This window comes from Neodiprion virginianus, chromosome 6 (assembly GCF_021901495.1).
Source record: "Neodiprion virginianus isolate iyNeoVirg1 chromosome 6, iyNeoVirg1.1, whole genome shotgun sequence".
Taxonomy (NCBI): Eukaryota; Metazoa; Arthropoda; class Insecta; order Hymenoptera; family Diprionidae; genus Neodiprion; species Neodiprion virginianus.
This window is the reverse complement of record NC_060882.1, coordinates 21719963-21743209: the sequence shown is the minus strand read 5'-3', so window position 1 is coordinate 21743209 and position 23247 is coordinate 21719963. Positions and strand designations below refer to the sequence as shown.

General features: G+C 41.1%; 1 protein-coding gene and 1 long non-coding RNA gene across 3 annotated transcripts in view; one reads left to right on the top strand and one right to left on the bottom strand.

Moving 5' to 3' along the window:
* Window positions 1–23247, bottom strand: part of LOC124307892 (uncharacterized) — a 159237-nt gene that overhangs the window by 2077 nt on the left and 133913 nt on the right. The window contains exons 2-3 of the long non-coding RNA XR_006908882.1: window positions 22002–22087; window positions 286–417 (exon numbers count right to left, since the gene is read on the bottom strand). This is a non-coding gene — a long non-coding RNA (uncharacterized LOC124307892). The remainder of the gene's footprint in view (window positions 1–285; window positions 418–22001; window positions 22088–23247) is intronic.
* LOC124307886 (small conductance calcium-activated potassium channel protein) overlaps window positions 16579–23247 on the top strand; it is a 155171-nt gene continuing 148502 nt past the window's right edge. For both annotated transcript variants that reach the window (XM_046770044.1, XM_046770043.1), the window contains exon 1: window positions 16579–17276. The gene's annotated coding sequence lies outside the window, so the exon portion shown is untranslated. The remainder of the gene's footprint in view (window positions 17277–23247) is intronic.

Here is a 23247-nt window from a genome sequence, read left to right as displayed (position 1 = left end):
GATCTTATTGAGATACGAGAAACGAAGACGAAGAAAATCGTAAATCAATGTCGTCATCGCCGTAATAACATTTTCTTACCACCCTGCATTTTCACCCACTATCTAGGTAAGTGTAAAACTTTATTTCTATTTAATATAATTTGGAATACATAGGAATTGCATTTCCATCGACAGTCTCTTTGATGTACAGCCTCAGACTCTAGATACCTACAACACAAACGCGAACGACTAGGCGAACCGGAAGACGTCGCGACTAGAGATGGAAGCTTTTGTCTAACTACTTACGGAGTGCTGGCTAATTGAATATCCGCTCATCCCGACAGCCTAGATTTCTCATACCGGGTGAGCAGATACAGTTGACGAAGAACTGCAGTCGTAGTTGATGGCCGGATTCATCCAATCGATGCTTACAGACTCCTGAAATGTTTATCATATTAAACAAGTCTTTCAAATTGATAGAATATCAATTTAGACTAACAATCCACGATTGTAATTAGGTGATTCATGAATTAGTCGTAAGTATTCAGTTGCTAATACGTATGAATATAATATGAACTAGCCAGTGACAAATAGTGTAATTCATTGACTGGGTGAATTTTGGAACAAGGTTATAGGGTTTCAGTCCTTTGTAGTTAGGTATGAATCGAGACGGCGGAGTTTATCGATTGCTATTAAGCAGGAAGAATGATTGACCCACTTCAAGTTACGGACGAAAACTAACATGTTCGATACAAGTTGGTGTATGTACGGCACGGCATATTATAGTACCTTCGCAAACAGCGGGCAAACATACGGACCCTCCAATTCAGCAACCCGTACCGACCCTGCAAAGCGTATATTCTCTCAGCTCTTCAAGAAGCAAGTCACGTAAAGTGCAAATAAATGTGGCCAGCACGTTTTGATGGGTGTTACATCGAGAGGCGTGTGAATCTTAAAGGGGGATAGGTACGAAATGTGTGAAGGTAATTTTTTCGAATTCGGAAGTTTCTTTCTAGTCGCTTATTATCGAAACCTACGCAACGCGAAACCTTGTAGATCTGCAAGATAATTAAATGTAGAATCTGAATAGATAGAACTTGTATTCAACGAGGAGAAGTGGGTAACGTTTAAAGTTTCCCGACTCTCAGATTTTTTTCAGTTATCGCAGAATCTCGAGAATCCAATCTATGAACTCGTATCCTTGACGAGGAAAGCCGATAGAACGAATAAACGGGAATAAAGTTGGTTTTACGAAACAAGCGAAACGTTGTACTTTGCATGTGTTTTCTGATTCCGAATTCATCCCGCTGTTTACTACGTTTCGCATCCAACTCTGTCATGGACTCAATTCTTGTACAACGGACTTTTAACTGCAGAGATATATTCGTTTGATCGCGTAACACGAAGAGTAGAAAATTTCAGGAAAATACGGTGTGTACCGGTGATGACAGTTCCGACAGTAATAAATTTATTATAACTGACAGGATTTACTGTTATAGCTACAACGTAAAATCATAGTCGATTTGTGATAACAAAGTAACACTCAAAGTACAGATAAGTCTTTCGAGGGTTTATTTCGCGAGCGCAAACGACATCGAGGTAAAAAGTCTGGTGTTTGAGATTCGGTAAATATTATTATTAGGGTAACGTCAGAGGAAATCAGATCAGGGTATCGGATCTGAGACGCATGCAGTAGTCTGTGAATTTCTATCGCGATGCTGGACAGCCGTCCCACACACGGTGTTTCAAGTGCTAAATTTGAATTTGCATATTTTGCGGTAGACATGTAACGCCGGGAATTTTGAAGGCAGCGTAAAGAGGTGATTCACGCAACATGTTAATCTATTCTGAAGGTTCTTTGTCGCCTATAACACTGTTAGGATGCGACCTCCTCAAACGACTTTCCTTCCTCCGTCAGGGTAATCCAGTTCACTTGCGAGTTCATACTTCCACAGACCAATGCGATGAGAAGAGTATACGTTAAAGGGATGCAGGAAATAATTGCAAAAGGTGACGCCTTCGAGTACTTTATCGTTATTTCCAACTTGGAACAAATAAAAAAAAGCGAGTGTTGGACCTTGAAAACGTGTCTATGGTACCGTGACGTAACCATGGCATCTGGCTGAATTCACGAGTGCCAATTTGTTCGTTGGCTAAAACTTCAGCTGCGAAGAGATGATGATAATTGAAAATGTGGGGACGCTGGTCTCTCAAATTACACTTTGAGGTATGGAATATAGTGCCCAGCTGAAAGAGCCTGTCGTGCAGAAAAAAAAGTTGCCAATTGGTGCTTCGTTATACAGAGTAGCTAATTATGAAACAAAAGCTCGAGGTCATGTTAGAGCTTGTGTAGCCGTGGGACTTTCGAGAAGTTTGTAATTACGAGCGAGGAATTCCACCGGGTACCATTGAATCGTTAGCGTGTTTGTAGGCAGCTGTACCGTCTTCCTGGACATCTGAGATGAAATTGTATCAGATACAAACCATCGTTATCAACTAATTGAAAAGCGAATTCAAGATCTGCTTCGGAAATTGAAATTCTTTTACGTAAACCGTTTCATTATTTTCCATTGATATCTGCGAACATCACATACATATAGTACGTAGCTTCGACGTGAATAGTGTCCACTGTATTGCACGGTTTACTACCTAGGCAACCGAATCGATTTCTGTCCGATAATAATCCTACGTCAATATTTCCTGTGGCACGGTACTATTAGGTAATTTGTATGACGTAAAAATATAATCGCCTTCATTGTCGCAGAGTTGAATATGTCGATATGGAAAGTATCGCACATTTCTACGATGTACTATCAGATGGGAACAAGTTAGTCAACTATAGGAAATTGGCCGTTGTAAAGATTTTCAGCTGAAGTCCTGCGCGTGGAAACTTGAACCCTTTGTGCATCGTCTCAATCTAACCACGCGGGCAAAGAATACGGGGTATAACGTGAGACATGAGAAAGTCGGACTAATCAGACTTCATTCGTTTTTAATACGTTGGACAATCGTCGAGGTTTGCGTATCTACCTAACTTTACAAGCTCTGAATGCAGCGTAGGACCTCTTCAAATTTTGTCGGACGAAGGCAAGCTTTATTTTTAAAGAGCATTCTATCCGAGACTCGGAAACGCGAGCTTAGTTTGTCGCTGTTATTATTCAGCTACTTTGTACACTGTACAACAGTAAATTCTTCATGCGGCAAATATTGGAGAACTAACCGGTAGTAAAACGTTTTATGGTCCCACAGCCGTACGGTACCGTCTGCTTTTGATGCGACACACTTTGTATCGACAGTTATTCCTGCACGTAATACGATTCCGGTATCTGAAAACGAGCGAATCTCTACAAAGAGCCGTAATGTTATATCCAATAATTAACACCGCGCGTTATTGGCACCGGTAGTTTTATCGCGGTCACAGCTAGTCGCATTTGGTGTGTTATGACAGCGAGAGTGCAAGGATGGTTTTGGACTTCCACCTGGCTCTGGTTCCACCTCCTCCTCTGACACTTCGGTCGGATATGATTCTGACCCAATTAAAGTTCTACCAGTCGGCGATGTGTTACCGCCTACTCTGATCAAATCGGATAGCGAAACAGGGACTCGGGAATACCGACAAGTCCACTTCCAATGCAGCCGCAGTTCATCGTGCCCTCACTGCACCCCGCGAAGAAGGCTCCGGCAAATCGCGAAACGTACCCTGTCCCACCTTTGCCCCAACTGCTGCACTATTCACATCCAGAGTCAGGCACTTCGGTACCTGCCGTGGCTGCATGTCAGAGGCTGGCATAACACAGTGCAACACGGCACGCGACGCTCCCTGCGGTCCTTGGGTGAATAACCCGAAGGTCTGCACACAGGTGCAGCAGACTAGTACAGAACAAACGAGCACTTTGCTGGATTGCAGGAATGGATGGAATAAGTTTCGAGCTGTTCGTGGGATGGTTGAGTCAGCTCGGAATGATCCGCCTCGATTGAAGGTAGCCAAGTCACGATGATGACGGGTACCGTCAAGTATTTTCCGCATTAAACGTGGTATCCATGTTATACTAGTCTCTCATACCAGGAATAGTTTTTTACGTAACTTATCCACGCTCGTCTCCGAAATTGGTAGGTTGTTAAACGTTCTGGTATGGCACACGCGATTGCACCGGAGTTTCCTCCGCCCGTCTCACAAGCAGCGATCATCCAGTTCAAGTGCCAGTAAATTACATCACGAAAATTTGGTGAGAATGCTCGACGGAGAGGAACAGAAATATAAAAGCGGATGGATATGAAATGTTGCCGATAATTTATAACATGCAGACTTTCGATCGATGTCACATCGAAAATGTTCTAATGTTTTCGACTTGTTCGTTTCATTCTGCAGCCTATTACACTTACTCCAGCGATCTTTCTTCTAGCATTTACGATCAGTTGGCTTCGACTACGACGGAGAATAATTACATCCACACGATTATTTTGACACCGTAAAATTCTTACTTCCGTTGGTTTTGCTTTCTCTGTTGTCCTGGATAAGCCATTCCTCAACCGCGGTATTTTTTGTTTGTCTCTGAAAGATCTCGTGCTTTCGGGAAAATTGTGTAAGTGGCAGAGATGAAGAATGGGTTGCGTAAGAAGAAGGTCATGCGATATACTACACTTTTACGTGATTATTCGCTAATTGAATTATTAGGTACTGGTTACACAAGGTTCCAGACCCCAAGGAGAAATAATATTTTTTAGCGAACACTTCATTCCACCAACTAGTTGGTATTTTAAGATTTATAATACATGTGTAGTAAGGAAATATCGCACAACTCGTATACTTTCGCATTCATTTTGCCGGACCTATAAATGTAGCAATAAATCTACAGGGGTTTTGATTTCCCAAGATGCACTTTTTTTAAAATCTTCAGAATTTCCGTTCATTCGAAATACTTTTAGCTCCCATAAATCAGAGTAGCAAATAGGCGTCGTAATGTGCAAGCCTGCGGATTTATTTCGAATAAGTCGTAAAACTGGCGATAAAATCGCGAAATTCTTTAAACTCTTCTCTTCCAATTCTGTTGGTCGGTATTTTTCTGGTTCGTTTTTTTTTCTCCGCATATAAACCGAAGACAATTATTTTCAGGCATTATCTTTCGTGAAGCATTACATATATTACGTGAAATTTTCATCCTCTCAACGGCACTTTTGCTATTTCATTTCTTTTAATTATCATTTTCCAGCTGCACGATTCACGATCAAATCTGAGATGGCAACTTCTTAAAAATAGCTCTCCAATGAAAGCCCGAAACGTATTGGTTAAAAAGTTATTTAAATTCAGATAAATTTTCTCAACTGAATCGTAAAAGAGTTGTAACTAACCTCGGGGGAGTTCAAGCTGCAAATAGGCTTGTGCTTTACATGTGAGTATTCGGTGATGAGAGCAGGGAATAGCGTGGGTACCGTCTTGAGACCGAATAGGCAGTATAATAGTAGGGGAGGAAAAGAGGCTAAATGGTAAGTCACTCGAGCGCTGCGAGAACCTATTGGATCATAAAGATTAGATACTAAAAAGAAAAAAAGTTCATATGATATATGCTCTTTTACTGCCGGGGAAAGTAGGTACTGATTTTCAAAAATGTAAAAAAAATTTGTTATTAAGAAATACTCGAGCGCGTCAGACATTAATATCGTATACGCCCTATGTGCTTCCGGTAACAGAGAAGTATTAATCTGACGGCTTACAAGTCGGGGGTGGCAGCACGAAGGGGTAGAAAATGAAAAAAAAAAAAAGTTATTCAAGCTCGTCAGATATTCAGGGGGAATGTTAAGTGACCTCTAAAAGGTATCCTATTCAAAAGACTGACGATTTGGATGCCGTCAGAACTCACAGCCGATTTTTGAAAATGTAAAAAAAAATAGTGACCTTGAAATACTCAAGCTCGTCAGATTTATATGCAGACAGTTCAGCTGGATGTCCTTGTTGTGCTAACCTATAATCTGATAATTATGTGGAGGAATTTCATTGTTCTGACAGCTTAAGGTAGTACCGTGACATGTAAAGGACACCAATAGTCAATGGCTGTTGTTTTCTTTCTCACTCACTAGTGCTGTCTTTCTTTACCGACTATCGCTCACTTACTTCCACTCGCGTGAATCATCGCAAGTCACCAACTTTAAAAATTATTCACAAAAAAATAAATACTGCTTGTTTATGTTTTTTTTGAAAAAAATTACTAGTTATATCCTCAATTAATAATTCTCAGTTTTTGAAAACAATCCTAAGAAAAATATGGCTGTTATTAAATAAAATAACTTTTAACTTTTTTAAAACACAATAAACAAACCAAAGCGTCACAAATCTACGAACACGACCGCGTAGTATTGTGATCAGCCGCAGAAAGTAGTGGGGGGACGGTGCGAGAGAGTGAGAAATAGAGAAAAAGTGAGAAGGGGAGAGAGGCGCGGAGTGGGAAATACATAGTTCTCAGCACTTGCACGTACCTCACTTTATCAATAATTTTAGCTTTTTTACGGCGTAGAAACCGTCAGATTATATTATATCCGTAATTTTTACATGATTTCCTTCACATTAAAAAAAAAAATAACCGCGCTCGAATACTTCCAGGTGACGTTTTTTTTTTGCAAACTAATTACTCGCTTATTCTCTTATACCATGATCAAATCGTCAGAATATTGAAATTGACGCTTTTTTCCATGTAATTAACTTACCTTCTATTAATCTGACGAGCTCGAGTTAATTTGAGGATCGATTTTTTTTTACTAATCTGATTGGCTACCCTAGGCGCACCCTTGTATATTAAGGGTTCATATATGGTGGTCGTTCATAACAGGGTGCAAGGTTTCCTCCCTTATATTGTTCTGACGCGCTTGAATAACACCCAAAATCCCCTCTTGGGCTCCCCTACTATAAGAGTGGCATTCATATTTATGACCAACCGTAGTTTGATACATACGAATGATTTGCCAAAAGAATGAGGTAAAAACGGTCCAAACAGCGTTTCAAATATTGCCAAGGAATATCCGCAAGCATTAATGAAATAACTGAGCAAAGTTTCGTTCCAATTACATTTACATCATTGAAAAAACCACGTGGCTACATCCCCGTTCAATTTGGCCTCCATCCAAACCGAAACGATCACTTTCAATAAACTTCATATTTAATAGCAACATAAAAACGTGCAGCCTTCAACTTTTTATCCGATACTATAATTATTCACTTCCATAAACGCGAGTGAGGTAGGTTTGAAGAGATCGTTGCATCCTTTCTTCTATACGGTGAAAAATTCAGTCGATTTATGTGAAAACTTTTATGGAAATTACAGAAAGTTTGCAAAATTTCCCTTCGATCCAGACCTGCTGGTGCATCGTACGTTTTTTATGTAAGATTGAAATGGATAAGGTGGCTGTAACGTGAAAGCGGTAGTTATTCCTGGGCCGTTATTTCATCAACAAAACAAACTTCTTCGGGATCAGGGATCAGCGCGCTGGAACCGAAAACCGGTGAGCCGGATGTGGTATAAGAATGATTAAGTACATAACGCGAATTAGGAAAGTGAGAGTTTCTTTTATTTGCTTGTTACAGGCACAGCCGGTTCCGTTTGGAGTTCTTCGCCAGAACCTCAGAGCCGTGAATCAACATCCAGATGTTTTACGAACTTCCCATTCGACCCGACCCACGCGAATTACACCGAGGGGATGTCGGCTATATAGGATATACCTGCAGCAGAAATGGACTCAGAAAGGCATTCCCGGTAACTATCAAAGCTGGCGGACGACAGCTTCTGGATCGCGGGTACAACGAGAGGTCGGAGACGTCGTCGTTTGCATACGAATGAAAAATTACTGCAGGTATGCATTCCGGCTGAAACGACAAACGGCAATTGAATCCGAAGAATTCTCGCGGCAATGAAGGGCGGGTGTAACGAGAGCTAATTAAATATCGTTCCGACATGGAAAGCATGTAATATCCATCTCTTTAATTGGGGAGTTTTGTAGCGGAACCATCAATTTCCAGATGTCAAAATTCGCTCGTACAAGACAGTGAAAAGTGCCGAGTGCTGCAGAATTGAAACGAGCTCTGCGAATAGCGGGGGAGATTAGATTAGATTAGATTTCATCGCAGCCAGTCATTGGCTGAAAATCGTAATAGCACGGAGACATGGAAACGGCATATTTCGTTAATCACTTTAACCTATTTAGAGCATGTGGATGTATAAATTTTAGAACACTTTTACCTCTGTATCAGGCCAACCACTCAAATCTGAAATCCGTTTCTTGTTCGTGTACCTAGCGGGAATCTTCGGCCGAACATACAATCACACGTGACCCCTGAAAAGCGCCAGCACGATATTCGATCCTCGTGAAAAGGGGTCGGGTCTGATCCAATCAATTGATTTGCGTGGAGTTGAATATTACCGGGGAATGTAAAACTCTCCGCAAACACAAGCATCGTCAGTCCTTTCATGAACGCTTGTGCAAACTCCTGCAATGTGGATATAAATGTCGCATCTGCGTAGGTTTGGAAAAGTCTTTACCTCGCTATGATCGAGAAATAGAAACGCTTAAACGTCGCGAATCCTGACAAAAGAATTTCGTTTCTCGCAAATTCGCGCATCTTGTTCATGCTACATATACCTACGTTATACCCCGAGTCGGAAGATTCTTGGCAGAGGAAAGATTATCGTCGTCGTTAAAAGCGGCCACGTTCATTCTGCGAAGATGATCCAGCACCTGCTGTTAAATTCGCGTGATTTGATTGAGCGTCGTTAAAAAAAAACACAGAACATCTCTGCCGAATTCAAGAACGGACAATCAGCGAACGTCAGGAAAATCTTAGGGCTGTATTGCCAAGAGCAGCGGACGCTGGTCAATAAATTCTTTGTCAATCATTATTAGCCCAAGGCACAGTCGGGATGTCCGTGTTCAGCCTTTAGAGGGTGCAGGTCAAGGGTCGAAGGGAGAGTCGGGAAGGAACCCTCAGGTGTAAAATGTGGTGTTATTGATTTCTTGACTGGCAGCTTCACCCCTTTACCACCCTGCGAAGGATCGGCCCAACCTGCAGGTAAATGCTATTCCGACCAAGGTCGGCTGTTACGAAAATGGACAGACGTTGCGAGAAAAACTTACATTTCAACCTGCGGCTGCCGTCTAAAGAGGTCGCGATACTCGTTCCAATTCAAACAAATAAAAATCGTTTGCCACGCCTGGCTGGAGAAATTCGATACACTGCATACGCGTCGATTCGACGAGTTGAAAATCAAGACAAGGATGATAATAGGCAATTTACGAGAATGCATCCACGCGGAAGAACGAGATCTATAAGATTTACACGTACGACGATATGGTATGGAACAGTAGTTATTTGAGTAAAAATTACTTGAGAAATTCGCGAATGTAACTTCAACATGTTAATAAGCAATGCTTACCATAATCCCTGTAATTTCTACCCCAAAAAAGTACTGTTCATATAATCACCGTCACGCATGTAAATCGAACAGGTTTTTTTTCCCGTACATCTGTCTTTTATACCGTAGATTCGCGGCGATGTTGAGGAAGGATCGATCGACTAACAAGAGGGAAAAAGTAAGGTCGGCAAAATTAGTTGCGTTAAAGTGTATTGTTGGTGGTATTCTGTGCCAGATGTTGCGACGTAGCCACCGAGTATAGCCGGAGCGAATTCAAGTCGTTGATGTTTATCTGGATGAAACGGGACTCGAGCTACTTGAACTGACTGAAATCTACGAGTTGACGAGAAAATTCAATTATCGCGACATGCAGTTTGAGGGGTGAATTAAACAATTTAGTTGTATATTATTTGATCTCGTCTGGCAATGAGAGATAATTACAACGAACCGATATCTTGTTTCAAAATAACGATATCAAACGATCCCGTGACTCCGTATAACATCGTTGTCGATGAAACTTAATAAACTCGCGGTGATCATTAAACGCTATTTTAAAACCACTCAAATAACAGTGTTCGTTCGATCAAGCGAAGCTCGAGATGCGGATCAAAAGTTGAGCGTTTCAAAGCTCTTTATGTAGGTTTTTGGCTGATTAATATGAAGCCACTTTGCTCTCGTGGGAGCTTTCGATAGTCATCCGATACTTCGTCTTTCTTACCTTCTTTGACTCTTGCGAAAAATAATTTTAGCACGATAGCTGTAAGGTGTTTTCGCGTCAAACATAGGTGGTTTTAGTTGCTTTAATTAAATTCGCGACCAAGGACGGTACTTGTCTGATTGAACGACTCTGTGCCGGTTCGTACCGGCGCTTCAATTACGTAATGTCACTCCACTCTAATTAGGCATTAACTGGAGCTTTTGGAAATCAGCAATCTTGAACCTCCCCACGATTCACTCAGTTTACCCGAGTTTAACAGCATGGAAAAGATCGCGAAAAATGCAAAAATTATCGCCGGCTTGTGGAAGACTGGGAAACTGGGGAGTGAGGTTATTCTTGTCGGGAGAAAAAAATTTTCGCCAAGACTTGGAGAAACTCGATTAAGTTCTCGATCTCTTTCTCCAAAGGTATCAGATGTTCGGCTGCATGCCTGTACCCTCTTGTACTTTCGCTGATTATTTTCTACACAAATAAAGCCGAGTTCATCGCGCATCAGACCGAGAATCCCTCGCTACACGCTTCGCTTGTTTACCACAAATATAATTTGTTGTACACACAATCCGCAGCGACGCCTTCGGTAACCGTGGTACGTGTATTACTGAATTTTGCTTTGTTCCAACTAAAGTAGAACCGTAGCAACAATGGCTAGAATAACGGTGGAAACTATTGCAACTCTGCACCAATATTGAGTTAAAAATTCATTGGGTCAGTCAACGCGTTTCACAACTGATTGAAAAACTGCTTTTTCTCATATACAGTGAATTCGGCCTTCCTATGATTTCACTAAATCCATCTCGAAATAATAGATTTTACTGATATATATATATATATATATAGCAGTACACGCTTTACCAGAGATTTAAAATATGATACATATCGGGTTATTACCAAATACACTATATAAACCTCGTGTCACAATTTTCCACCCCAGTATCGATGAGGGAATATTTTTCACGAACCTTGTGACAAATTTCCGCAAACTTGTACATCTAATTACTTCCAACGACCCTCGATGGTTGCTTTTCAAGCGGCGTGCTGTACGTTGGTGAAGGAAATTTTAATTTCCAATTAGAAAAATAACTGAAAACTGGATCTGTGGGGGAAAATCTCTGGCCTATTGCTAGTTTATATGTGGCACGTTATCACTGTAGAGAAAATTATTAGATATGGAGTTCAGACAACGGAGAAACGTAAGCAGGTACGTAAGAAGAAAGAATGAATTTACTCTAGGCTCGTAAAGGACTCCTGCGCTTTTTCAATCCGTGCATACTTCTACCAAGGCACACGGCGCTTAGAGGCTGTGTAGGCTTCTCTTTAAAATTCAAAAGCTCCGAAATTCCCGCCTCCTCAGTTTCCAACCTCCGTTGCCGTCATCTCCTTAAGAAGGGTCGGCCCGCAGAGGGTCCTTGCGAATCCAAGTGAAGCAAAGGCACGCGATAATTACACCACGCTGTGGTTCCATTGTCACTTGGCACCCTACGGGACCCTGCTAGTGCTAAAAAATTATAGAAACCGTTCGTTCAGTTTCGCCACGACGTACGACCACTCGGTCAATGATCCAGTGGTAAGTTTCAGGCGGAATTTGTAAGAGGCACACAAGGGATTCTGGAAATTTTACATGAAATCAGTCAGACGGAAAATGAGACAGGAATTCACACGGCCACCTTTTCATAGTGCCGACTTCGGATCGGTGGTACAAGCATGTTTATTGTCGAAACTTTAGGGGTTGAGAATTTCACGCCTTTTCAGCTACTTGATTAAACCCAACCCGGGTTAAGTGACGAAACAAGAGTGGTGCTTTAGCGCATGAAATAACGGAGACAAACAACTTGGCCTAGGGAACGTGATATAAGATATTACGATGGGGTAAATTGTCTAACAATTTCTAACGGGCTGCTGACCACCAATTCGATCACCTGAGACGAAATATTTGTTTTTTCTAGAATAACAGCACGTTCGCAAATGTTATGCGAAAATAACCAGGGTCTACTTACAGTCGGAAATTGAACCTCCGCGTGAAATAACGGTGGCTCGTGAAGCTCGAGGCAGGGTTGCTGATTTTCCTACCCTGATATACCGTATTCGGATGAAATTTATTAGCCTTACGGCTTGCCAGGAGTCTGCATTTCAGATAGGATTATTACCGTTTTCAGCAACGTGACTTCAGGTGGTACTATTAAGATCTACTGCATGTTTCACTCGTCTTGATATCTCGGTAGATGAGATTATCCTGAGGTGAAAGCGCTCCGACGTTATTAATGCAAAGCCCCAATTATTTCGAGGAAGAAAATCGATGCTGGGACGAGGTAATATTGTTAATTGGATATACAATCATTAATCGCATAATTTCCTAATCCCGAAACCCGGTGAACGCTAATGAAATTTTGTACAATTTTCAATGAACTTTCCGGAATCTTGGCAGTTACGTTGAAACTTTCATAAACGATTCATTACCGCAGGAAATCATTCCAAGCAAATTCCAAGTAAAAACTGTCGTCGACTTCTAATTATTTAAACAGAATCGTGGCTAATCATTCGCTGTTTAATTTAGGCGCTGACTGCAGGTAAACGTATAAAACCTCGCCAGTTTGATGCCATGGGAAACAAAACGTTATGTACAGGAGTATTCTCTGTATTATTTGCATCTCCATGTACTCGTACAAACGTATTTATCCGAGTGAGAGTCTCCCTTCGTATATAAAATTTATTCTACCGTTGCAGGCGAGGCAAACAGCCGAAGATTTTCCGCCACCGTATAATTCCTCAGCGGATATTCAAAAGCATTTTTATTCTTCCCTTTCATTCAAAACATCCTGCATTCCACTCGTGCTATTTTTTCATTTACTGCACTGATCGGTTTTCTTCAATTCAACAATTCGGCACGGCATGAATGAAACCGCGTTGAATATCGTTTCGAACGGTTCGTTTTCGGCCAAGAGAAAAAAAAAATAAAATATTTCGACACGCATCCATAACTGCGTGATATATCAAAGTTTTGAAAATCTGAAAAGTGACAATGAATATCGGTCAGCTGTAAGGTCGGAATATATATCGTCACACTGCATCGCGAGCGCATAATGGGGGTAGAATCTATTCCGCCTACTGTAAATTGATGATAGTATTAAAGACAGTGATGAGATTCACGAAAATACTTATATTTGAAAAGAGAATTTCCTCTCCGGAGTGGATTCCAGTATTTTCACAGCAGCATAGCGACCCAGAAACGACAGGTACGACGGTATTAAGTTTTCACCGTGCCGCGACAGCGGTTGAGCCAGACTACTCGTTGGACGCGAATACGCGTATATTGGATTTTCTACCGAGTAGATATAATAGCCAGGATTCTGCTTCGCGTAAGCTTTATTAAGCATGCAGCTGCATGTATGGTAGTGTTTGCATTGTATCCGATATTCATCACCTCACCCCGTGTACAAAGGTGAACGCGCATCAATCGCCGATAATTAATTATTTTTCAATTAGATACTTCCGCGGGTTTGAAATCGAGTACCAAAAAGCGAGATAACTGCGACTTGCGTCTCTGATTGGACGAAGATACTGATAATAACCTGGAGCTGTTTGACGTTAATCACACCACGAGTTCTCCGACCTTATACATGGGATTACGATCAATTATTTATAATAATCAAGCTTCCGTGTGGATACAAAATAAAAATCACAATTCCATCATTACTCTATGGTTATAATTGCTTGTGCGTATTATTATTTAACAATTCTAGATCCACAAACTGGTGTTTCATTCACGATTTGTTGCATGATAAAAATAATGAATATTATAATACAATCGTTCGATTTATTACGCCGTTTAATTACGGTTCATTAACATAAACAAAGCTAGGGTGTTAATAATTTAATTAGTAATACCGGTTCATAATAAACTCTGTCGCCCCGATAACAAAGCCGGCGGGGAATCAAACGGATCAAAAATTCAGAGGAGGTGGAGCTTACTTTTTCACGCTCAGAGTGAGGATTGGTTAGAAATTATGTTTAACTCAAGCCAATAAAAAAAAGGGGAACGAAATGATATCCCGTTGTTCGCTTCTGCCATGAAAGAATCTTTCCCCCGCAGTTCAATGTGATTCAATTCACCTTTGTATATTACACGTTTGTTTTATGGTAAACAAAGTTATTTCACCTTTATTTTCACTCTCTGGAAATTTGTTAAACGTTTGATCGTCCAGCAGATTTGAAGTAAAAAATAGAAGCTGCGTTCTAATTGGTACCGATCTGGGTCCGTGTTTTGGACGAAAATGTGACGAATGTCTATAGATCTGTACGTTTTATACTCCAAGAGATTCATACGGTCAATAAATTGTTTCCATTGGCTAATTGACTTCAGTTGATTGAGTAGTATTGATTTGTACGGTAAATACGGTACCTCAACCGTGAATATTTAAATTTTCAGAAGAGCACATGAATTTTGCAGACTGTGCAGATATTTATACGCGTAGATGTAATTGAGTGAAAAGGTAATTGTTTGTCTTATGGCGTGAAATTGTGTAAAATAAAATGAAACCGTTCGACGAATTGCTGCGCTAGTTTTTCTTTTTTTTTTTTGTTTTGCCACTTAACGGCAATGTTTCAGTTATAAATTACCTCTCACACGAGTCGTAAACTCGGGACAAGAGAACAGAACAGTGAAAAAAATATATTAAAAATATCGGCATATATTTTTATATACATATATATATATATATAACGTACGTATAATATTGCCTCGTAACATGAAAAAATGACGTCCCATTTGTATAATGAAAAAAAAGAAGTCGTAAAACGTCAAGTACGTCACGGGCAATTATACGTTAATATGTAGCCACGTATGCGGGTATAAATTCCTTGTCGTTTCAACAAACTTAGGTAGGAAATTCTCCCTCGATGGCTTCTCAAGTTTCGCCGTAACACGCCGTGCCTCAAAGCAATACTTCTCGAATCAGGCTACTCTCCATAAACCGTTTTATCAAGGAATTATTTCCACAAAATTTAGGGTAATTTAATGTCGGAAGGATTTTTTCCCTTTATTAATGGAATAAAATTTTCCATTGTATGATTGCCGTGTTTTTTCGCTATCATTGAAAAATGGAAATGTTATCAATCACTTTAATTGGTTTTGAATATTCTTTCAGTTTATCAAAGTCATGGGATATATATAAAAAAAAAAAAACGGTAAAACAACGCAAAATCGTTTCGTCAATATTATATCCCACAAAATATTCGGAGGAAGTTTCTGATTCGTTTGAGTAACTGCCGCACTTCATTTGTACTATTTTTGTTAGTGACGATACTGAAATAATAATTAACTCACTGAAATGGTTACCCACTTTGACAAATTGCGTACTGTAGACTTCAAAATTTTAAAGATTTCGTGGAATAGTATGAATTTTGAATCCACATCTCAATAATCGATATTAAATCTTGCTCGGTAGCTTGAATTTTCATCCATTTTACGTGCACAAGCTTAGCAGTGCTTTTTACCGATCCGTAATAATCCAATACAATTGATATTTCGAATTGATAAATTTCACTCCGTAAACGAGTGTATACACCAGTGATACCGATCCCTAACGGTTCTATCACCGATTGATGAGTACAACATAAGCCGCTACTCTGTGATCAATTATTTGATCGATCTCGATATGAGATGGTAATTTCTCAGTGAAAATGACTCGAATGCATAAATAAAAATAAAGACCGCACCAATTCCTCACTCACGATATGCCGATGGAGAGAAAAAAAGATAAATAAACGACAAAGAACACTCAGTCCAACAAATAAATTCATATTCTTCAACGAGATACAGTTTTCAAACAAGCTGTCAATCCAGATGTACTAACTTAATTTCATGGCAAAAAGCTTCTCCGAGTTGTTTAAGGAACATATGCCATAGAGTGAAACGCGTGAGCGGGCAGATCCATCCGTGCGTACACACATCTACACATATATACACACATATACGTGTGTATTCGTATACACTTATCTCCTAAAACAGTAAATCTTTGAAATACCACGACTCTTGTGAAAATAAATTTCTTTGCGGTAAGGAGGGAAAGGGTGAAGGTTTAGGGGTCTGGTTCTCTGGAATGACTGTTGGGTACACCCACGTTTACCGGTGACTTGGAGCGATCAGCGCCCGGGAGCTTTCGGTTGAAATTCATGAGCTTTCGCTTGAGATTCATCTGTTGAACTGGTGCAGAAGAGTAATCAAAACCTACTCAGTCATTGCATGCTTGTAACTTCGACGGGCGTTTCGCGTGAAATGAGACGAGTAATAACAGCGGTACTCGGCGCTATTAATTTACCTAAACAAACGAATCGGTACTATTGTATGTATTAGTGCACGTAGCCGAATAACGACGACGAGTAAGGATATATTTTTGAGTTTGCGTCGTCATGACGACGACGGGCGCCGCTGCTTGCTGCCGATGGTCGTTGGAGGCGCGCGTCGACGAGCCGACGGCGCCCGACGGACCTCGAGAGTGCGTCGCGACGTCCACCACGTTTCTGGCTTGAGTTAGTGTTGACGTTGTGCGCGCCGGCTGAGCCCACGACGTGTTGCGCCGCGTGTCCGAAAGTGTGTAACGCTGTTAGTGCCGTCGCCTGCACTGCAACTATTCAGTCCCCGCTTGTTATATCATTGCTCCAAGCGTTACGGAACTGAACGCGTAAATAAAAAAATTAGAAAAACAAAAGAAACAAAAAAAAAAGACAACCATTCGGGCGTGATGGTATATTAATATACACACATGCGTATTATATCAATTCATATCGAACGTGTGGAGTATAACATGCCTTATACCTGAAAACGAAAGAACGAAAAACAACACCAAGCAACAGAAAATAAAAAAAATCAAAAAAATCCACAAAACGGAAAACAAAAATCAGCTTTAAGGGAGAACCGAAAAAAACCATTTGTCAATTGTCTATATTTTGCGCAATAAAAAACAAAAAAAAAATCGAATACAAAATCCGAAAAAAAAAGAAAAACAAATTTTAAACCAGAGAAAAGGAAGAAAGAAACAAGAAACGAATTATAATAAAGTACATTAATCAAGAAAAGAAAGACCAAAGAACAAGAAAAAAAAAATAGAAAACGGTGACCATGTGCAGGCTAAAGCTTTACCAGATTGCCATTATCATCTAAAAAACAGAAAGAAATAGAAAACAACACGGTAAGCCGATTTGAAGACATAAAAAATAGCTTTGTCTTATATTCCCTGTAGATATAAATCGGTAGAATATTTCCCCTCAACTGCCGCTCCCCCATTAAACTAAGCTTTCGACGCCGTCGATAATTTACATACCATAATATGCATCTGTAAAATATACAAATACGACCCAGAGACGGATATAAATTTAACTTCAAGACTAATCCCTCCCCGCCGCGTGACGTGGTGCCGGAAGTAGGAGTAAACAGAAGTAAAGGTTGGAAAAATGAAAGATTCATTCGGTCAAATGTCCTCATCTCGACCAACTCGGAAGAACTTTTTTACCTCTGTCTCTTTCCTCTTCTTTTTTTCTGCCATACGGTGTGACGCATATTCTCCGATGCTTCTGAAAGTACTGACTTATTTATAACGTTGTAGCAGCCAGTGGCGTATAGATAGATTTAAACTTCGCGAGCTGCAGACGTCACCGTTGATGCAGAATTTAGATAGGAAACAACGGCGATTGTTATCGCCGCCACCTTCTTTTAATGCTTTTTTTTTTGATCTCTCCTCGATTATTTCCCCTGCTCCTCTCATTACATAACCGCGAGTAACTAATGGCAAGCACGTTTGCTAAAAGGTGCGTTAAAAGCTTCCCCCTCATTTTCACACACAGTCGGTGTATTGTCCGTGTCGAATTGCCGCGATGGAGAACCGGCAGTTCAACTCCGGGAAAAGACCTCGCAATTTTTTCACCTCCTTTACCGCAATGTGTTATCGAAATCGCAACTTTTCCGGTCAGCTGCGTTTATCAACATTATCCAACCCGGCCCGTTGTACGTCAGACGGCTTTGTGTACACGTGACCGAATCAACCCTTCGAGGGTTCCGGTCAAGAAGCAGAAACGTACCGCGACCCACCGACGGAACCGCGGGCGATTCCCTTGATCCCTAGGTCCATTCAAGATCCATTGCCCGTTGGCGCGCGCTCAAACCGACCGCGACAGTTCTGCTTTAATGAAACGGCATTGACACTTTCACCCCTTGTAAGAAATTCGCAATTTCGCGAAGCACAGCTCGTAATATCTGGCAAAGAACTGCAGGGCGTGAAATTTAATTTTTAAACTTATCGAGCTTGCACCACGTGGACGGGAAAGAGCAGACCCTCGATAAGCGTGTACTTCAACTAGGTCTCTCGATCTCTTCGCGTTGCAGAAACGACGTGTCACGAATAGTTCTCACGGAATTATATTTCGCTTTTATTTTTCAATCAGAAACTACGAATGCAAAAAGAAAATCGAATCCGCGATAGATAAGCTCATTGTCATACAGCTCCCGCAAGCTCGCGAACACGCCTGCAGGTCTGCGTTGTTTGAGCAGCGTGTAATGCACAGGAGGGTGTATTTATACATTATATACGCAGGACAGGGGACGATACCCGTGTACGCGGTATTAAATTATATCCGCGTGTTGCGAGAAAGGTATATTACGTAGATTAAGGCGGCAGTCAGGCAAGCACGTAGTGAGCCTAATTGCGTATAGTGCTCTTTCAACTTATCCGGCATAGGCGCGCGTTGTTTCTGCTGTCGTTGAATAAATAATATTGAAGGAACCGACCAATCAATAGCATTGCTGCCCACCCCTAGCCCTGGCCGTACCGAGTAATTTATAATAATCAATGTCCGATTCTGCCCTTGCTAGGGGCGTGATGTATAAATATATCGCACTAGTAACACACGGTATATAGGTAAGTATAACATAGAGCGAGTTCGTAATACGACACGAACGTTTCGTTATCGCGCATGCATCCCAGGTGTAACGTGAATAAAGGGGCTGTGTACACACCCTTCGTATTTATACACGAATTAAGGTTGATCGACGCCGTACCGAGGAAACGGCAAACGGTACCGGGTCAAGAACTGCACTTCGTTACGTATTGTCGTAATTTTCAATTCAGTTTCCAATCGATTTAGGTTCAGATGTATCAGAAACGGAGAGAAACAGAAGAACCCGAGGAACGGTCGACAATAGTACCGTAATTATATTATAATTAGATAGAAATCCTTGGAACATGCAGTAATTTCTTCATATGTGACAGCGTGTGTCGCTAAATCATTTGATACCATTCTTGGTAGACATTTGCTTCGGTTAGAGAAAGTGAAAACAGCTTATAGATGTCGTGATAAGTCGTGTGTGGGACCATAACTTCTTCAATTCGTCACAACGAGGTATAGATTTCCACGACTCACCGCGTATAGATTTGACGATGAATTATTCCGAGGTTTGTTTCTGTCCATAGGCACAAAGGTGAAATGATTAGTAGTATAAGGAATAACGTGGCTTGTTATAAATGTTATACACGCGAACTGAAATAGCATCGGTAAGCCCTGTGGGCGCGGTTTTTTACGTTTGAAAAAAAAAACGCCGAACAATTTTTGCATGTTCAAAGGACGGTTTGATCGATTCTGCAGGAAAATTTGCAATTACACGATGCATGTATTCTATACTACCGGCGAGGCGGCAGGCTGCGTGAAATTATCTAGTTTGAGCGGTTATTTCGACTCTACGGTTTAGTATCGAGCGGTTAGTAGCACCTATCCAAACACTAATATTGTACCAAAATTTACGCGAATATTGTTTGGTTAGCTATTATTGCAAGGGCGGATTGCCGAGGAGGCGACGCGAGCCAGCGATCCCCATTCAGCAGCGATCGTAAATCCCGTTCTCGATGCGATTCAAAACAGACCTACTAGAGCCGCAGAAGAAAAAAGATTAAAAAAAAAAAAGAATCGTTTATTTTACCATTCGATCATAACCGTGGAGCAGATTAAACGTGGAAGCGCCTCAGTCTCACCGTGGACCAGATCGTTTTGCCAATATTCGTATACGATCTACGTTCATCACGACCTACCCGAACACTTACGCGTCTAACAAGGCTATTGCCGAAAACGTTCCGTCCCGACCTTCGGGTATACGTATAATCAAACGGGAATACTAATAGAGCAGGGAGCGAATACGGGAGTAAAATTTAACGGGAACTCAGCACTTTCGGAATCTTTGTAACACAGCAAACTTTGAAATTCAAGTGTATGTATGTAAACGGTCTGTATCGTACAGCCGAAGAGCGATGGATCAACCTCTCGCATTGTACACACAGAAATGCTGAGGTACATGTATAATCGTAATGCGGTCAGATCCAAAACAGAATGGAATTCCAAGCCAGAAAGTTAGTCTACAGGCAAAGTGGAAAACGGTTGCTTCCACGTACATTCTCGGCAGCCGAAACTTGGCACGACGATGAAATTTATATTCGTTCAACGACTATAGCCGGTGTCGAAAAGATGGATGATGGCGTCGAAAGCACGGGCCAACGGGAGCCGATATGCGCAATTCTCTAAACGCACGCAAATAGTCCAACTGCACGCATCCTGCAGAGGAGCAAAGCGGAAACGAATCTTGGCGGGTATACGAGAATGGAGTATCGACTAATTAGCCGTGTGTCGACTGGAGCTTGTCAGACCATTAATTCGAGCCGCGGTAAGGAAGACTTCATAAGTATGCATGTGGGCCACGTGTGTAAAGAGGTCACGACAAGAGCCGTGGGGATACCTACAGCCTGACATGGAGAGGCCACGGACTATAATAGGATAAGAGTTCGAATTTGAGCTGAAGGGGAAACCGCCGCCGTTGTAGAATTGTCAGCCACCCTTTTCCGCGGAGTAGTTCTTTGCGTAGGATATGAATATCCAGCTTACGATCACAGTTTGCGTCAACTTTTTTTCGCCGCGTAAAATGTCGCGGATCCAATTAGGAACACTCGAGTGCCACCGTTAATCCTGTTGGAGTTCGTCCGCAGCTCGTGACCGAGAAGGAAGAGAAGTAGGAGATTTGTTGCGCGGAAATTTCTCCGGGGAATGAGTTATTGTAGCTCCATATAGTCAACGCCATACCAGAGCAAGGTCGTTAAATTCTTCCGCACGCGGTGTCTGGTCTTAGGAATGGATGCTGCCGGGACGACTTGAGGTATCCGCGTTTTGCTTCTCGGCCACTGAAACGTATGCATGTGAACGTGCGTTTCGTACGAGCGATCGATGCTAGGTCGGTTTTGCATATGACGAGGCCGACTTTATTCCATCGGGAATGCCAATTTCAATTAGCTGAAAGCACGTGCTTATTCATCATTCGAGTGTAACTTCACGGGAGTCGGTCTGAAGTTTGGCGAAGCAATATTCGAGCGGTGACGCCGAGTTACAGAGTCAGACAGTGCGTGCCGACCTTCAAATTAGGCGCGTTAAAGGGAACGGTAACCGATTATGAAACTCGAAAGTTTAACGTGTAATTTAGTAAAGGTGGTCATTCGTTTTTCATTATTCGAGACGACAGAATGAATAAATGAATGGAAAAAAATTGATGTGGAATAACAAACGTATTGGCGTCGGCGGGAAGAGATGAGCGGTAAGAAGTGAAGAAAATTCACGGGGAAAATCAATTGCTTGCGGACAGAGCTATGCGATATGCAGAGTCGTAGAATATGCTGGATGTATATTTACGGTAATCTACGGCATACATATTCATGCGCGAAAATCCGCCGGCATTGTACAGACTCTGAGAGCTTTTACCGAGAAGTTACTCTTTTTCCTATTCTCGTCCGCACTCCATCTGCGGAAATTGTTTCAATACCCTTAACAATATTATACAAAGAATTTTACTTCGCGTAACGAGATGCGGATGCAAAATTGAAAACACTCACTCTCTTGTCGACGTCTTTGCATCCCCGCGATCAAAATGCCGTACATTTTAGTCTCCTTCCCTTGGACGAAGAAGGTATTTCTGTATCTGCAGCAGAAATATAAATGCATTAAGAAAAATAGAAATAAAAAAAAAAACACAATTTAATGACGGATAAAATAAAAGTGTAGAACGGCGCAGAGTTGATAGACATTCAGAGCTCTCAAAGGCTTGGTACAATATTCTTGCATGAATATTTCAAACCAAATCTACCTCTGCGGTCAGTAAATGAAAGGGAATAACAAAGTCCGCCCGGACTCTAATGGATGAAGGGAGCTTTCGTAAGAAAAAAAAAAAAACAATAAAAATCCGAAGGGCTGACGGTTTCGCAGTTTACGTATGTTACACTTGACCGCATTCATCACGTGATGTAAGTCCATTTTTTTCGCCGGCTGGTGAAATGTTCTAGCAGGTGAATTCCTGAAATATTCCCGTTCGCGTTATACGTCGGCGGTTGAACAATTATATATCTATATACATTTATCCATAAATAGCAAGGGTTGGCTCCCCTCCGTCCAATCAAATACTGTTTAAATAAATGATGCCCATAGGACCGGGGTTTTATTTTAGGCATCAATTTTTTCTCCCCCGTGCAAGTGGGGTCAGTCAATTTGATAGCCACCGACTATCGGTACCTTAGATTTTGTATTAAAATGCAGTTATGTGCCATGATTTTGCACTTCGATGTGCGTTTAATGTGACACACGAATTTAGTCAGAATGATAAGTTAGTACAGATTGTCTGCGTTTGTTCAAATAGTTTTGTGATAATAATAGAGAAAGAAGAACCAAGTTACTGATACTTGTAAAAAAATTTTACAGTATTCAACAGGACTTCGATAAATATATCTGCAAAATCAGTTTCTAGAATTTTACATTCTTTGCTGCCTGTGTTTAATTTTTATTAAGGGATATAATAAGGCGTCCTTCTTACGACTCCAGCGATGTAAAACTGTTGAAAAAAATGTCTATCAACTAATTAAAGTAATTATAATTCATTCATGAAATTTTATGGCATTCTGGAAGCTAGTTGTGCAACTTAATAAAAACTCGTAATGCAGTCGAGGGAAATCTCAATTCCCATGAATGAAGGGATGATATTAAAACCTTCATAACTTTGAAACGAGCTTTCAGAAATTTATCTCATTTCAACGGGTACTCGCCTATTTCATTGATGCTATTCAGTAAAATTTTTCTCCGGACTTGGAT